This window comes from Gadus macrocephalus, chromosome 6 (genome assembly GCF_031168955.1).
Source record: "Gadus macrocephalus chromosome 6, ASM3116895v1".
Classification (NCBI taxonomy): Eukaryota; Metazoa; Chordata; class Actinopteri; order Gadiformes; family Gadidae; genus Gadus; species Gadus macrocephalus.
Genome location: NC_082387.1, coordinates 8724372 through 8742937, shown reverse-complemented (window position 1 = coordinate 8742937; position 18566 = coordinate 8724372). Strand labels below are relative to the sequence as shown.

At 40.4% G+C, this 18566-nt stretch overlaps 1 long non-coding RNA gene and 1 pseudogene across 1 annotated transcript; both read right to left on the bottom strand.

Annotated features, from left to right (window-relative positions):
• Positions 1-11074: 11074 nt before the first annotated feature.
• On the bottom strand, positions 11075-17847 carry LOC132459381 (aromatic-L-amino-acid decarboxylase-like; annotated as a pseudogene).
• Positions 12453-12961, bottom strand: LOC132459382 (uncharacterized). Its single transcript, XR_009526218.1, has 2 exons — positions 12904-12961; positions 12453-12735 (listed from the first exon to the last, which is right to left on the bottom strand). It is a non-coding gene; the product is annotated as an uncharacterized LOC132459382 (long non-coding RNA).
• Positions 17848-18566: the final 719 nt, after the last annotated feature.

The window sequence follows — 18566 nt, the reverse complement described above, 5'->3', positions numbered from 1 at the left end:
GCTCAGAGTGTCAGCGATGTACAGCTCTTTCCCTGGCTTATAGGTAACTTTGAGCGTGTACCTCTGTAGTCTGAGAAGCATCCTTTGCAATCGCATGGGAGCTTGGTGGAGTGGCTTTTTGAAGATGCTCTCAAGCGGTTTGTGATCACTCTCAACTTTAATGTCTCTGCCATATAAATACTGGTGGAATTTCTCACACCCATAAACTATGGCAAGTAATTCCTTTTCAATTTGCGCATACCTGCGCTGACAGTCAGTAAGCGCTCGTGATCCATATGCTACAGGCCTTCCATCTTGCAGTATTACAGATGGAAGGCCTGTACTATGCCTTCTGAACTGGCATCCACAGACAATGTCACAGGTGCTTTCACATCATAGAACTTGAGTGTTGGTGCATTGGTAACCAACTTCTTCAATTGTTCATAGCTTTGCTTTCGCTCCTCTTCCCAATGCCATGCCGTGTCATTCTCTAGCAGCTTTCTCCGTGGAGCGCTGACCTCAGACAGGTTGGGAATGAACTTTGCAAGATATTGTATCATGCCCATGAATCTCATCAGCTCCTGTTTGTCTTGTGGTGGTGGTAGCTGTACCACAGCTCTCACTTTTTCATCATCTGCTTTCAGCCCATCAGTGCTGAGTACATGACCTATGTACTTGATCTCTGTAGTTCTGATTTTACATTTGTTTCTGTTCAATTTCAAGTTGTACTCCCTTGCTCTCTCCAAGACCTTTATCAATCTCTGATCATGTTCCTCGATTGTGTCACCCCATACAAGCAAATCATCGATAATGTTGACTACTCCTTCCAGGCCTTCAATCATTTGTGCCACGGATCTCTGGAACACCTCAGATGCAGAAGAGATTCCAAAGGGTAGACGGAGGAACCGATATCTCCCTATAGGAGTGTTGAATGTGCACAACTTGGAACTTTCTTCGTCCAGTTTAATTTGCCAAAACCCTTGATTTGCGTCTAGCACAGAAAAGTACTTTGCTTTCGGCATGCGGGAGACAACCTCTTCAACAGTTAGCAGTGGATAGTGCTCTCGTTTTATTGCCTGATTAAGATCCTTTGGATCCATGCATATCCTCATCTTTTTCGGTGTGACCACCGTCACCATGCTACTCACCCAGTCTGTCGGTTCTATTTGTCTTGTTATCACTCCATTCTGTTCCATCCTGTGTAGTTCTTCCACTACTTTGTCCCTGAGAGCCACTGGACTCAGGGACTTTGTCCCTGAGAGCCACCTTTCTTGGAGCATGCACAACTGGTGAAATAGTTGGATCAATCTGAATATGGTGTATCCCTGGTAAACATCCTAAACCAGAACACAAGTCATCAAAGTCATTCAGAATGTCATTGTCTTTTTTTATATCATACACTCTCTTCACCAAGCCTAACTTAGTGCATGTTTTCTTTCCCAGTATTGCTGGAACATTTTGCTGCGTGATCTCAAACTCAATCTTGTGTTTCTGTCCTTTGTGCACACAAGTGAGTTCTCTCTTGCCCAATGGCGCCGACTGGTGGCCGAAATATGCAACAAGCCTGCAGGTGGATTTTTTCAGCTTTCCTCCGATGTCGAGTGAGCTGAACGTGTCTGCTGACATTACATTGCAACCTGCACCAGTATCAAGCTTAAATTTCACCTTTCTCCTGTTTATCTTCAGTTCTTCAGTCCACTCATCGCCATCCTCCATCTCTGCATTGTCAATCTTTTTGATGCATACTTCTTGTTCCACATTGATTGTGCCAAAGAACATGTTATGTTCACTGTCACTCTGTTCCACAGCATGCATTTTCCTTGTGTGGCCTTGTGCCTTGCACATCTTTGCAAAATGATTCTTTTTCTGGCATGACTTACACGTCTGACCAAAAGCTGGACATTTCTTGTATTCATGTTTATATCCACATCTATTGCAATCAAATCCCTTTTGCTCATCCTGTGACGCTGGCTTTGTTCTGCCCTTTTCAGCTCTTTCTGTCTTAGCTGTATTCACAGGTCTTATTTTATGCACTTCAACTTCTTCATTGAGCATTTAAACTTGACTTGACGTGATCTCATTGGCACGGCAGACATCAATGGCTTTTTCTAACGTAAGATCCGCCTCTCTTAATAGTCTTCTTCTTACACTATCATCTCGTATGCCGCATACAATCCTGTCACGTATCAAAGAGTCATGTAAAAGTCCAAACTCACAATCTTTGGCTTTGCTCTTCAACGCCGTCACGTAGGCGTCTATGGTCTCTGTCGGTCCTTGAGCCTTTGTGAAGAACATATGTCGGGTGTATGGAAGGTTCTTTCTAGGCTCACAGTAATCTTTGAACTTTTCTTTCAACACTTGAATTTTGTCTTTCTCAGCTTCACTGAAGACAAACGTGTTGTAAACCTTTATCGCCTTTTCACCCGCCACGTGCAGAAAAGTAGCACATTGCACCGCCTCGGACTTTTCAGCTATTCCGCTAGCAGTACAAAACAACTCCAACTTCTGGATCCATAATTTCCAGTTTTCCGCAAGATTACCTTGTAGGCTCAAACTTGACGGTGGCTGTAACTGTGCCACTTTTTCTTTTCTCTTTTATCATTCCGTGATTTCTACTGACACCATGTTGTATATTGATGTGACTCGGACACATGCGCTGCTTAGAATCAAAAACACGTCTTTACTTGTTGTCCGCCATTATACAAGTACATGCAATTACGTCCTGACGTCATACAACCTGAACTACGGAAACACACACAATACATTACAAGCACAAGAGTTAATATGGACATGTCAGTCCGTGCCGGAACTTATCTATTATTTTGTCTATAGCTCACTTCAAAGTGCCAACATAATGCAATTTGCATAGGCCAAAATATGCATAGGTGAGGTTTTCAAAGGACATTTTCTCGAAATCTATACAGTAAAATCACATGGTTACTTGTGTACAAGTAGTGAGTATAACACTTAGTATGGTCATGTCAGTCCGTGCCGGAACTTATCTATTATTTTGTCTATAGCCCACTTCAAAGTGCTAAGAAAATGCAATTGGCAAAGGCCAAAATATGCATAGGTGAGGTTTTCAAAGGACATTTTCTCGAAATCTATACAGTAAAATCACATGGTTACGTGTGTACAAGTAGTCAGTATAACACTTACTATGGTCATGTCAGTCAGTGCCGGAACCTATCTATTATTTTGTCTATAGCTCACTTCAAAGTGCCAACATAATACAATTTGCATAGGACAAAATATGCATAGGTGAGGTTTTCAAAGGGCATTTTCTCGAAATCTTTACAGTAAAGTCACATGGTTACTTGTGTACAAGTAGTGAGTATAACACTTAGTATGGTCATGTCAGTCCGTGCCGGAACTTATCTATTATTTTGTCTATAGCCCACTTCAAAGTGCTAAGAAAATGCAATTGGCAAAGGCCAAAATATGCATAGGTGAGGTTTTCAAAGGACATTTTCTAACAATCTATACAGTAAAATCACATGGTTACGTGTGTACAAGTAGTCAGTATAACACTTACTATGGTCATGTCAGTCAGCGCCGGAACTTATCTATTATTTTGTCTATAGCTCACTTCAAAGTGCCAACATAATGCAATTTGCATAGGCCAAAATATGCATAGGTGAGGTTTTCAAAGGACATTTTCTCAAAATCGATACAGTAAAATCACATGGTTACTTGTGAACAAGTAGTCGGTATAACACTTAGTATGGTCATGTCAGTCCGTGCCGGAACTTATCTATTATATTGTCTATAGCTCACTTCAAAGTGCCAACATAATGCAATTTGCATAGGCCAAAATATGCATAGGTGAGGTTTTCAAAGGACATATTCTCAAAATCTATACAGAAAAAGCACATGGTTACTTGTGTGCAGGTAGTCAGCACAAGGGTAAATATGGTCATGTCAGTCCGTGCCGGAACTTATCTATTATTTTGTCTATAGCTCACTTCAAAGTGCCAACATAATGCAATTTGCATAGGCCAAAATATGCATAGGTGAGTTTTTCAAAGGACATTTTCTCAAAATCACAACAGCTAGTATAGTCATATCATTCAGTCCCGGAACTTATGTATATTTTTGTCTATAGCTCACTTTGAGGTGCTAACATAATGCAATTTCCATCAGCCAAAGAAATGTATATGTGAGGTTTTCAAAGGATATATTCTCCAAAACTATACATCAAGAAAGAATTTTCTTCATCTTGTCTGGGTTGAATGGGAATATCCCTGACGAAATCCAGCCTGGGCATTTGAGGGCGTTGCAGCTTGCTTCCAGGCCTTGGAAAACAATGACATGAACAACGCCCTGTCCAGACGCTTCCCTCCTCTCTCCCTGGTGACCCTTCGTCCCCCAATCCTCCAGAAATATTTTAAACTCTTGAATAGAGCTCTATCCACAGGCTGCAGATAGTGTGTAGTGTGAGGGGGAAGGCTAAACACATACATTGTTGTCTTTCATCAAATACAGAAATTCAATGTTGTACACATGGGATTAGTGGCCATCAACAAGGAGCAAGTAGGGTCGTGGATCATCTTTGGGCAGGCTTCGGAGAAAAAACTTGCCCCATTCAGTGAATAATTCTGTGTTTATCCACCCGTTATCCGACATCCTGAGGAAGGTATTTTCGGGAGCCCCAAAGAGCCAATCTGCCTTCATCCTCTTGCCCTTGAAGATGACAAGGGTTGGGCCATACCCACCAGCAGCGTTGATGCTGGAAAGGCAGGTTGAGGTTTCTCCTTTCTCCCCAGCAGTGATCTCAAAACAAGGTGACCCAGCCTCGGCAACCACCGTAGTGGAGAGGAAGTGATCCTGGCGCCCAGTCTCATCACAATTCCAGATCTTTATTGGCCTAATCTGAGGAGAAATCTATGCCATAAACAGAAAGATTATAGGCCTTTATTAGACGAGTCTTCTCAATGCCGTGGAACGCTCCGTTCACTTGCATGGGTAGTAGTCCGGTAACAACCCCAGCGTCTTCGGTTGCTAAGCGACGTCAACGTCTTTGGCGGACTATTTCACTGCTGATCAACACTACGGATGCTGGTAGCGAATAAATTGTAAAAAGACACACCATGTGAAGTTATTTTCTAAATAAGATTTGAAAAGCTTTGGAAGTTTTACAACACTATTTACATGGTTTTCGAGTAGTACACTAAGAAGGGGGCGTTCCAGTCTGCGTAAACGGGAACCCCCACCACACGAGAACGCCCATTTGTGTCTGCAGTGGGATGATATGGGCAATAGCGAGCACTAAATTATTCCACAAAGCCAAACAGACCATGCAAACCCAAATTATCCCCAGTGACCTGGACAATGGTACCATGAATAACACTTTCAGACATGGAAATGTTAAAGGCCCACTATGCAACTTTTTTAGCCAAAATTACATTAATTATGCTGGTTGAGAGTTATTCTGATGGTTCTGCAACCATTTCTGGGTCGTTTGGTGGGTGTGTCATTGCCCCATGTCACCTCTCCAAGGAAAAAGCGCATATGCAACTTGATCTGTTCGGACCGACACAATCCGGATGTGACGCAGCGGAAGTATCCAATCGCGCCTCGAAAATGTAGTCAGATTGTAGTTTCGAAAATGCTTTACGGCACAGACACACACCCAAACATGGCACCGGCTAGATATAAACAGCCAGTTGCGAGGCAATTGTTGCATTCATCATGGATCAATCGACTGATAAGGGACCCAAGAGGCGACTGTCGGTGGAACAAAAGAAGAATGGACCAGAAAAGAGATCAGACACGAGTGAAATGGGAACTATGCAACTTTTTTGGCTTGATTTACCTTAATATAACAGGCTAAGAGTCATTGCGATGGTTCTATTATACATTTTTGTTCGTTGTTTCGACTCCCCCTTGCGCATCTTGGCGGAGAAAAGGAATATGTTTCTGCCGGCGACCCGCCGCCGGCAGAAACATCGGCAGGGAGTCTCGGGTCTCTCGCAAAGTAAAGAATTGCTTTACGGCACAGACCCCCAAACACGGAACCGGCTCGATATAAACACAAGTAACTAAGGGATTGTTACATTCATCATAGATCAGCCGACTAAAAAGAGACAGAGAAACCCAATGTCGGAGGAACAGAAGAAGAGAAAAGGGAGACTGACCGACAGAGAGGCCAGACACGAGTAAACGTTGGGCAAGCTTTTCAGGAATAGCGTGAACTGAAAGAAAAAGAAGACTGCAAATCAGACGCCGACTTGGCCGTGTTGCTTTTGAAATTGAAAGTACCCTTCGGTGAACTTTGTCTTCGTGGTATTCTTGATGTTGATAGTCTCTGTACAAATGTGTTTGCTCAACAATTTTGTTGTGAGCCCTGTAAAAATTGTTTTCTCGACCGTTTTGTTGTGAGCCCTGTATGTTTCTAGCTTGCTTGGTTGCAACCATATAAACACCTTTGTTTCCATGGGTGTTTTGCTGTTCGTCTGTCTCATCCCCCAGATACAGACTGAATCCCTGAATCCAGGTTCTTGTTTATTTAGATTATTATGTTGGCCAACACTCTTACACTGATTGTTCTGTTGAACCTAAGATAAAACAATTATAATCTAGGATATAAATTCTCCCCGTCAACTATAAAAAAGGATGGATTTATGTTTATTGCAATACAAATGCACCATTTGAAAAATGTATAACCTTGCCTACACTTTATGAACATCTACTTCGGACATGGCTCTGTCACGTTAAAATTGTACCGGGGGCGAAAATTGTACCGGCCTACGTCATCTGTTGTTTACATCTTGACAACCTGCCTGGTAACAGACGACACGATCGTCTGTTGCCGGGCAGGTTGCAAAAAACATTCGGCTCATGTTTCCAAAAGACGAAATAACATAATACAGATAACGGATCGCTAGATAACACTTGTTTTTACTTTATATTTGTATTGTATTTAATTGTTTAATCGAATAGCAAAAGACGACGCGATCGTCTGTTGCCGGGAAACGGGCGATCGCGTCAAATGACGTAGGAAGGTTCTTGAACATTCATAAATGCGATTAAACAATTAAATACAATACAAATATAAAGTTAGCAACGCCAATAAATGTTAATGGTAGAATAAGTGTTCTGTCTTGTCGCGCTCAATGAAGGAGTGCAATGAACGAGCATGAAAGTTCGCGAATGTTCAAGAACCTTCCTACGTCATTTGACGCGATCGCCCGTTTCCCGGCAACAGACGATCGCGTCGTCTGTTGCTATTCGATTAAACAATTAAATACAATACAAATATAAAGTAAAAACAAGTGTTATCTAGCAATCCGTTATCTGTATTATGTTATTTCGTCTTTTGGAAACATGAGCCGAATGTTTTTTGCAACCTACCCGGCAACAGACGATCGCGTCGTCTGTTACCAGGCAGGTTGTCAAGATGTAAACAGATGACGTAGGCCGGTACAATTTTCGCCCCCGGTACAATTTTAACGCGACAGCTCCACGCATTCGCCGGCTTCTTTGAAAACAAATGCACATGGCTCGCGTAGAAGTGCATGGGGAAGGGTCGTCAACGAGTTGTTACGACAGTGTTGTAAAATATCTACTACGAAGCTGTAGGGGGCGCTGTGTAGAGAAATGTGCGTGCCAAAACCAAGAAAACAGCGAAGAAATGCCCGAAGTTGCATAGTGGGCCTTTAAGTCTCTCTGTCTCAAGTACTTTTATATCATTCACCAGTGGTTCAAGTATCAGATTAAAACCATAACGTTTTATGTCCTGTGCGTGGAAAAGAGCACATAAATGAATATTAATCAAAGCCGAATTAAAGATTGGGGGAAAATTTCTCAGAGTGAAATATATAGCCCCTAATTTATGGATACCCTTTTTTGAGCCCAAGGGATTTGCTCATTCAAAGTCGTCATAAAATAGTTGAATCTGCAATGCATCGTTCTCTTTAGAAAATAACAGATTTTCTTTAAACTGGTTGGCATCTCTTATGTCTGTATAAACACCTTGTTTGGGAATGTGCCTGGGCTTGAACATGTTGGTCAGTTCTAGGTTATCAAAACTGTTCTTAAGCGTTTCTAGGATGGGAACATATAAAAAACGTATCTGTTATAATGACCTGGTCATATGTCCCAGTAGATTTGTTTCTTCTGCTGTCAAATCTTGTGCCGAGCACCTTTTCAACAGGTTCAACGTTTCCCCATTTCTCTTTGAAGTGTTTGTTTCGTTTGGTTTCTGTATTCAAGCATGTGAAGCGTTTTCCATTTTCCAACTGTTTGAAGGATTCCTCTATTTTATTCTTATTTTCAGTGTCCTAAGGAGATAAGCACTGTAAAGCTGCATCTTTAGCCTGACTATTAATCTAAAAAAACACTTCTTCCATGGATGAGACAAAACTGTTTACAGTAGACTGACTTAATCCAGCTGCCTTGAGTTGTGCAACAGCAGAGGCACACGTATCAAGAATTTATAGAAGGTTCAGATGATGTTGGCGTCTCATCTACATTACTTGCCACAACCTCTCCTGCACCGTTTAAAGTGTGCCTGGTGTTTAAATGCTTCCTAAAACCAGAAAAAGTACAGAACACAGATCCACATCCAGTCTGAACACATTTAAGGCGAAGGTTTCTTCCAGTCAAGTAACCATGAACTAAACGTAAGTGCCTATCAAGCATATTGGAACTTTTTAATTCAGCCTGACAAACAAAGCACCTCATGATGGAGGAAAAACCTCAGGCACTAATTGAGTAACCTTGCCCTTACTTCAGCAACCCGAGGACTCTCCTTGACTTTCCCAACATCGATGTTGTACACCGTGGTCTGGATGAACATGTACATGTTATGGAGCATGGAGTTGTATGATGTGCCGAACACAAAATGGGCCTTAAACAGCTCATCGAAAGCCCCTAGAGAAGAAGTTGACCTGCAAGGTATGGCACTCCTATCCAGAATGATGAAGAACTGGTGGACTGCATCCTTCCTTACTCCAACAGCCAGGAGATATGGTTGAGCGCTGGTAGTTATGGTGTCGAGATGTTCTTGGATGCTTGTTCCAGTCTGAGAAGATACACATACGACAAAATTTACTTGGTTGTTATGTAATCATTAAATATTTTTTATATATTATTGGGAAGAAATATGCACACATAGATGATTAAATGAACATGGTAGTAACTTCAGGCAGTGTTTTCTTGCCCTGTGGATTATATGTGTAATTTCACTCTTTGACCACAAGGTGGACTCCAGTAGTATTTTGTAAATGTACCTGTTTTGTTTCTTTGATTGACCCTTTGATTATTCCCTGGAAGCTTCCAGAAGTTAGCTTGAGCTAATTGTATGTCTGTATTTTAGTCCTATGGTGTTTGGGTGTGATTATGTAATGGTGAAACGTGTTGGCAAGCTGAAGAATGCAAGAATGCATCTGTTTGAAGACGACAAGTGCGACATTAAACATCTGTGAAAAGAACCGAGTCTTGCGTGTATCAATGGACGTTACAATGGATGCAATAGTATAATAATGAATAATCTTTATTTTAATTAGGAAAAATATAAACCTTCTTGAAGATGACAAGATGTTTCTCTGCTTGGGACGCGGACACTTTCCCTGGTCTCTTCCGTCCCTGGGTAGACGGTGGAATCAGGTGTGACAGCAGTAAAACCGATGAGAGGTCACTGTCCCAACCTGTAATAACACCAGTTTAATGTTTACAGGCTTGAATTGTGTGAACTCTTAACATTACAATTCATCTGCAATGTAGGCCTAAGCATTTTCACAAAAAAGAATGGAGTTTGACACTGCATATTTAACACTGGGGAATTTACTGTGTATATGGTATCGTATCACATCTGCAACAGGCAGATTGAATATAATTCTTCAATCGAAAAGTAGAAAATAAGTGTTTGGCATTTTTACATGTATCCATTAGATGGTAGCCTTGTGTCATAACTTCATGGACCGATATTTTTTTCTATGTTTCACGTGTGTTCACAATTGAAACTGGCCATATAAGCTTCCATTATACAGGACCACCTGAGGCTTGATAATAAATCTGGATCAATAATGATGGGTTTCAAATAATTCCCATTCAACAAATAAATGTAACACACTTACACAAGTGTAGTTTATTAATGTCTGAATAAATAACAACTGAAATACATGGTTCATTGGCCGCTAATGAAATCAAGCCATAGCCTGTTTGTTGTGTTTGCTCCCTTATCTGGCTAAGCCAATCAGTCAGATCTCAAACTCTTTAACACCCACCTCATACGCTGTTGGACTGCACTAGAATAAGATTAATCCGCTACATCCAACAGTGGTCCTATTCAGGACAAAGGGTCTTACTGCCACACTATAGTTGGTCCTTTTAGAATTATGATTATCATTTTTTTAAATTGGAATTTGTGTGGCTTATCAAGGCAGACACTTATAAAGGAGTTACGCTTCCCCCTGTCCATTTGTATTTGGCAATCACAGATGTCCGATCAGGTTAGGATAAGCTATAATAAAATCACAATGGATATTTTCACAGGCGTAGATAACCCAACACAGGTGTGGGTTATCATCAAATGATGTGACTCCAAATTAGCGTTGTTGTATCCATGTTGTTAGTTTTCATGTTCTTATTTTTCTCGCTTTAAATGGCGTACACAGCGCAATGGAAGCAACTCAAAACTATTTCAGTTGACCAGGATAGTTACGATAAGGGATCGACTCTCATTCTCCTGTACTATAATATGGGAGAGGGCTGTCCAGATAGCAATAATATAAATATGTATCTCAAGGTTCAGATGCCTTTGTAGTTTTGAGGAAAAATGAAGGGCTCATCACCCCTCTCTGATGGCCTTTTGATTTTAAATCTCCAATATTTTACTGTTATAGAAGAGCTACTTAGTTATGGACTGCTTTAGTTTGTGAATGAACCCTCTTCGCTGGTGCGCTTCATTTAGTTATAAAGCCTACAGGTTTATTTTATTCTAAGCAACATAATTGCTCACATTACATTATACATTAAAAAAGACCTTTAGACATCATCGTTCATCTTTTGGCAGGTACAGGCAATTTCAAGTCCACCATATGGGCTGAGCCCGAAAGGTCCCTCCACGATGAAAGATCAAATGAGAGATATTATTTAACAGAATATTATCAATATATGAAAATACGGTGAGAACGTACAAATCCAATACATTTTGTGTAACAATATAAAATAGAATAAAAATTAAGGCCCTGAGTCATGCAAGGTATTTGCATCTATGCATAAATATGAATGTATTTTTTTCATTTCAATTTTGAGGGGAAAAAAAGGAAAAGAAAAACGTAGCTAGCCATACAAGTCTGGGCCCCCCAAAAAAGTGTTTCAATTTAAATTAAAGCAAAGTGTTCAATTTCAATAAAAGTCTCAGGCTTTCTAAACACACCCCGCCACAGAAGCGACCAAGTATTACAATTGCCACACAGTAAATATAAAAGTCAACCCAAGCCTGTTCAGTTGATTACCGCACACCAACAAAAATGAAGATGACAACTGAAATCATGAAGCAAATATAAATTGATCCATAAATTGATCCATGTTCGCAGCCTTACTGCTGGTTCTCAAACCCTCATATGCTTACTGCTGACTCAGAAGAGAAGTGCAACTAAATCTTCCTGTAAAATGTGCTGTAGGTAAGGTAAAAGGTAAGGTATGTAGGTAAAATGGCATAGGCACCTTGGCTATATGTGCGGGAAATGCTGTGAATATCTATCTCTCTTTTTGGCAACAATGATGTCACATTCCCTATCCTGACTGGTCAGTTTTCCTTTCCTTCATGATCAAAGAGGTTCTGCAGGAGCTTGCTGGACAGCTCGGTGATGTGCTTCCACGCCTCTTGGATATGGCGCAGCTCGGTGGTCCGCCCGCAGACGACGAAGCGCAGGACGAAACGTCCGCGGAGCTTGCAGGGCACCAGGTGGATCTTCCCCGTCCGGGTGATTTGTTTCAGCAAGGCTTTGTTCAGCTCATCCGAACCCTGGGGGCAACGCATAGTCAGAGAGGAGGTTGAATTAAAGACAACGGATGGTACACTTTGAAAGAATGAACGAACAGACATGATACCATCTGGATGCAATCAACAGGAGTAGTTTGTATTGATTCATTGATTAAGTAGACAAATCTTCAAGTGCAGAGTATGTCGTAGGAAAAAATAGTTGCCTTTATTTCATTTGTTCTGGAAGTTATGGCCAGTTAGCCACTGTTTGATAGTGTAGTATAACTTGCATGATGTGCATATTTGAATGCATCTTTTACCTTCAGCCTGAAGCAAACTAGTCCCATGACAACTTCAGCACAGATCTCAAAGTTGTTGTCGTCTCTCACCAGAATCTCAAATGTTTTGGCCAATTCCACATGCTGCAAACAGAAGACATTCTGTGTCTCAGTTCATATTCAGTATAATATCGCCCAACAACCATCAGGGACTTTGGTTAATACAAAAGAAGATTAAAAGATTAAGACATTTTTAAGGCAAGGCAAGGCAAGGCAACTTTATTTATATAGCACTTTTCATACACAAGGCAGACTCAAAGTGCTTCACATATAAACATTGTCATACAATAAAATAAAATAATAGATAAGTAAAAGAAAACATATGCAAGAAATGAGTAAAATAGAAAGTGCAATGTATTTAAGAGAAAATTAAATTGAAAGTTAAAAAGGCTTTTTAGTAAGTAAAATTGAAAGTGCAATGTATTTAAGATCAGATCAACAGTCTCTCTGGAACCCAAGTCGGGACTACAACCCGACCTAAAGGAACTTGGTCCTTTCTCTGGAATTCCAATCCAGATTCTAGGACTCTATCCCAGACAGAACTTGGACACAAACTCAGGACTCTAACCCTTATACAAACAAACTCAGGACTCTAACCCTTATACAAACAAACTCAGGACTCTAACCCTTATACTCAGGACTCTAACCCTTAACAATATTCTAGGACTCTAACCCAGCTTCTAGGACTCTAGCCCAGACCAAAGGCCTTATTCTTATTCTAGGACTCTAATCCAGCTTCTAGGACTCTAGCCCTAGACCAAAGGCCTTATTCAACAAATTCTAGGACTCTAACCCAGCTTCTAGGACTCTAGCCCAGACCAAAAGGACAAACAAACTCAGGACTCTAACCCTTATACAACCATTCTCTCTGGTATCAGATCATGTATTTTTCTGGTGAAAATAGAAAATAAAGGGAAAGTTAAAAAGGCATTTTAGTAAAATAAAGGTAAAGTATTTAAGATTTAGCAGAAAGCTAAAGCAAACATAAAAGTCTTCAATCTTGTTTTAAAGGTGCTCAGAGTTGGGGCAAGTCTTAAATCCTCAGGGAGTTTATTCTAGCTATTTGTTGCATAGTAACTAAATCCTGCTTTCCCATGTTTCGTGTTTACTCTGGGGATAATTAACAGATTGGTCTCAGAAGATCTTAGTGTTCTAGAAGGCTTATGTAGTGGAAGCATATCAGTTAAATATTTTGGGCCTAAACCATGTAGGGATTTATAGGTTAGCAACATGATTTTAAAATCAATTCTCTGACCTACAGGAAGCCAATGTAACGATTTAAGAATTGGTGTAATATGTTCAAATTTTTTGGTCTTTGTTAAAACTCTAGCAGCAGCATTCTGAACAAGCTGAAGCTTCCTAGTTTGTTTTGGGAGACCTGTGACATATGTCACAGCCACAGGTCTCCCAAAACAAGACATATGTATCTCATCTGCAATAGGCAGATATAATATAATTCCTCAAATGAAAAGTAGAAAAATAAGTATTATGGCAGTAGGCATTTTTACATGTATCCACTAGATGGTAGCCTTGTGTCATTAAATCTTGTACAAATATATACCATACTCATAATATACACAGCAATATTTCTATGCTTCAGTCTGTGTACCTTACGGATGAACGCTTGGAGGCCGCTGAGCCCGTACATGCGGAACACAAACCACAACTTCAGTGAGCGAAACCTCCTTCCCAGTGGAATGACCCAATGCTGAGAGTCAGAGAGGAGCAGGTGCAGAGAAGTAAAAAAAACCTTGATATTTAGCATGTATCTATTTATGATATTATAATTATATTATTGTAATTCAACTACAGCTCAGACTATCTTACCATATAATCTTTAACCAGACCTATTGTGTGAAAACAATTTTGAGTTGGATATTGTAATGGACATGGACTTTTGCTGTTTAAGGCCCTTTCGAATAATGTTCTTGTCAGATCTCGAACCCTTTAACACCCACATCATACTCAGTTGGACTGAACTGGATTAAGATTAAGCCACTATATTCAGCAGTGTTCCTATTCAGCACTAACTGTGTAGCTGATCCTTTTTAGACTAACTATTTTTAAGTAAAAAAGCTATTTTGTGGGTAGAGTAGGGCTGATGGAGAGTCTGTTGCACCTACCTGACCCTTGGTTTTCATGTTTCAGGTACTCTGGATCCATTTGGAAAGCTCTGGTTAGGTCTGCGCTTTTTTTTACCCTTAAACAACACAAATGCATGGCTTGTTGAATTGAAAATGGATCAAAAAAAGACATTACCCATACTGAGAAAAAAAGTATAATAATTATATCTTGGATTTTCTGCAAACTGGTAGTCCAATTGAACACGTATGTAACCAATTTCCATTTAATAATATTTATATATGTCCCCAACTCTTCTTGACGTTGGGCCACGGGGTCCTACATGACGCTAAAGCAAAATAAATGCTAATATAATGCCTGAATACCATAATTGACCAATCAGAATCAAGTCTTTAAATTAGTTAAAATAGTTGTGAGAATGTTTGCATTTCACATCAGAGTGTGGATTGTCAATTCCCAATTTAAAATCTATTACGTTGTGCTATGATGAATACATAAAAAGTCTGATAGAACTTGCACTGAAATTAGTGCAAATTAGGTAGGCTACTTCAAACTGACACTGTGTATTGGATCCACAGTGGTATTTACTCTACCTGGATAATTCAGGTATTGTGGGCGGATTACTTACCACATGGCCGAACAGTCAAAGTTGACTAGAAGAAATTTGTGGGGGTTGATGTTAAATGAATCTGCAAACTTTAAAAAGAAAGGAAGGAAATATTATCAATAAATGTTCATTGCATAAAAAGAACTTGCCAGGATATCATTAATAATGTAAGCCTTTATTTCTTATATTGTTGATACAAATGTATTTGCTTTTGTACTATTTTGTTTTATCACAATTAATTAATTGAACAGTCACATTAAACAAATAATTAAAAATAAGCTACTGAAAGTGGCTAATTTTTATTCTATTGCTTCATTTAAATGGAATCAAACAGATCACAAATAGACACAATACAATTACAAAAATTTATAGTAGTAGTATAACTTACTTCAACGCCATTCAACAAAGGCCTGAATTCTGGGAAGATAAATGCACATCCAGCATAGGCTGCGTCAATATGCATCCAGATATTCTCTGCATTACCTGGAACAGACGGGCAAAAACAATGATTAGAAGCCACTTCACTCGAGACTCAAACTAAAGCGGAGACATGACTTTTGCTTATGTAAAGAGAGAAATAGGAAACATAGCTCCCATGGGAAAGTAACTGCAACACAACCATTGCATTGCTTTGTGGCCAACTCACATATTGGCCCAAGTTCATCAATTTTATCAAATGCACAACAGGGAGTCGTGCCAAGGGTAGCGCAGAACTGAAAAACACAAAATGAAAGCAAAATAAACATCCAGCTCTTACTAGAGCTGAAAGCAACAATTAGGATTCATCATTATGCATCTTGGCTAGAAGTATCGATGAATATCCAATCATTCCATATATGTGTGCTTTAGTCTGTGTGCACATCTCCCTACAAAGAAGGGTATGAATCCAGCGGCCTTGTCCTCAGCCACCATCTTCTCCAGGGTTTCTGCTCTGACAGAGAAGTGCTCATCTGTTGGGACCATCCTCATCACCACTCCGCCAATGACACTGGCTTTCTCCACTGATGAGTGGGCCTGAGGAATAAGGCAAGGACAAGAGATTCTATAGTTACTATAGCCTCCATCTACCCATAATATATTTATATGTATTTTCCTGGGTGTTGCAAGTATTTCAAGCTGGCAAGATAACAACAGCACTGATCAAATCGTACTTCTTCGGAGGTATAGGCTATCAGTTTGGAAATAATGTCAGCCTCTGATCGTTGAGGATCGGATTCTTGGACACATTTCACTGTTTTGAGGCGAGCGGAAAGCAACGCCATCAGAGTCGCTTCACTAGCCGTACCCTAGAAGAAGAAATAATTATAAATATTACAATATTGTTAAATTGAAATCGAAATTATGTTTGGGATAGGTTATAGTAGTTTTGGTTTGGTTTTCGGGTTCAACATGACAATTGAGCCATCTGAACAATCATACATGTATTACTGTAAATGTATGAGTAAACAAACAGTAAAACATAAAAGAGTAAGCTGCATGTGTTCAAACATAATATTACAAATTATAATACATTAGACTTATATAGCGCTTTTCTAAATACTGAAAGACGATTACAGAGTGAACACAAAATAAAATAAACATCATAAATTGGTTTGACCTGTAGGGGCCAGTGTATATCTCTCCCTTAGAAAGAAGCTGTTGTGTCATGACTGACCTGAATGACTCCTCCTCCCTGACCCTGTGTCTCTGAAAGGAAGTCTTCTGGAAGTTGGAGCATCTTGCCCAGCCAGTCCAACATCACTGTTTCCAACTCACTACATGCTGGATTTGCAGCCTTAACAAAATAAATTATAATATATAAATGAAATAGATACTGCATGCAATCACTACTTCATACCCATAATACACCATCCAATAAAAACAATTGAATTGCAGTCATTGTACATTGCCGTTTTAATGAGACTGAGACTGAGAGTTTCTGCCTTACCCATGTGAAGCCAATGGTTCCTATGCCGCTACTGAGCAAGTCAGCCAAAATAGATGGGAAAGAAGTTTAATTTGCGTAATAGGCATAGAAGTGTGGGCTTAGCCAGTGGGTCACCTAGAAAACAATTGAGAAAGAATTGGCAAGAAAACATAAATGGTTGACTCATTGTCTGTGATTGTTGCACACATGTTGCAAGCATAGGCCTACTCATTTTATTTGCATGCTGCTGATCATCTCTGAGTTTAGTATGCCAATCCTGCAGTTACAGTTCAGTGACTCCAGTAACATATTTGGTCGAAACAGATATGAGGCTTAAAAAAAGGAAACTTTCTGTTCAACCAGATTTGGGCTTAAATAATCAATTGGATCTCGTTGATCCCCACTCGCTTCCTGATCAGTCCTTCTACTACACACTCCAACACTTGAGTACTAAATAAGCTTCAACCCCTTATAGTTGCCTCTGTTGAGAGCATCGCCTTTGCCCTTGTACAGACTCACGATGTAACTCTCTTGCCAATCAGAGGGGATCTTGCTGGGGACTTCATTTATCCCCAGAAGGATAATGAGGGGGAATAAATACATGTGTGAACTCACCCCGGGCATAATGACCCTGTCGACGTCCCTGAGCACGTCCTCGTAGCTCTCAGGCTCCAGCGGGGCCTCGGAGGGGATCATGGAGCGCAGGTACCCGGGCTCCACGTCTGGGTACACTCGCCTGTGCTCAATGTTCTCCAGGTAGTCCGCCACAAAGTCCACCATCTCCTTTCCCCGGCGCCGGAACTCTGCTGCGTCCATGGTTACTCTGGAGGGGATAAGATAGATACACGTGTGTCTGTATGTGTCCTCCTGACTGCTGACAAATTACAGGTGGAACCACGGTGGGTTCTGAGTGTCTCGAGCCGGTCCTCTGATTCCTCTCAGATAGGCGGATAAAGGTGCACTCACACTATGATGAGGTGTGCCGTGGCAATTTCTTTATGAGATATTCCGTCTAGGGCAGATGAGACTTCTAAATGCAAAAAAGTACAAAATAGGTGTTGACAATAACCTATTATAGCTCTTGCAGAGTGAGTCAAGATTACAGTTAGACAGAGCTATTTAAACAGTTTCAGATCCTCCCAACAAAGTGAATAATCATATCAGGTCATGTTTACCCAAGACACACAGTACCCAAGAGTACAGCCAGTAATCTACACACGAGACGTGTAGTCTTTCTCATTGTGTTTTCTCTACAGCCTTTAACTGAACAATTGCACAATAAACTGTCAAACTCTTGACATGAAGAATTATCATTTAAATCCACAAACACCATATATGTAATCCGGGGCATATAAAGACTGGAACCAGAAGATAATTACTTTCTCTCCATGGAAACCCATTCATAATTTTCGATCTCATAGGTTCCATGGGCTCTACCGGAAGGGGCGTGACTTTGCCACTCTATTAGCCCCACATTGTCTGCGGCCGCTGCGGACATTCTTCCACCACTTGGGTCGACATATATGTGCGAAAAGACATTCTCGTCCCTGGCGTACTTGAAGAACAAGTACAGATGTCGGCTGAGCAGCGTGGAGGAAAATCTCTGTGTCGCCGTGTGTGGCTTCAGCCCAAGAATGAACTTACTATGTTCGAAAAGCAGGCCCATCCTTCACGTTAGTGTAAAAAGCGAAAAATACTCTCAGTTTATTTAGATCTGATGCA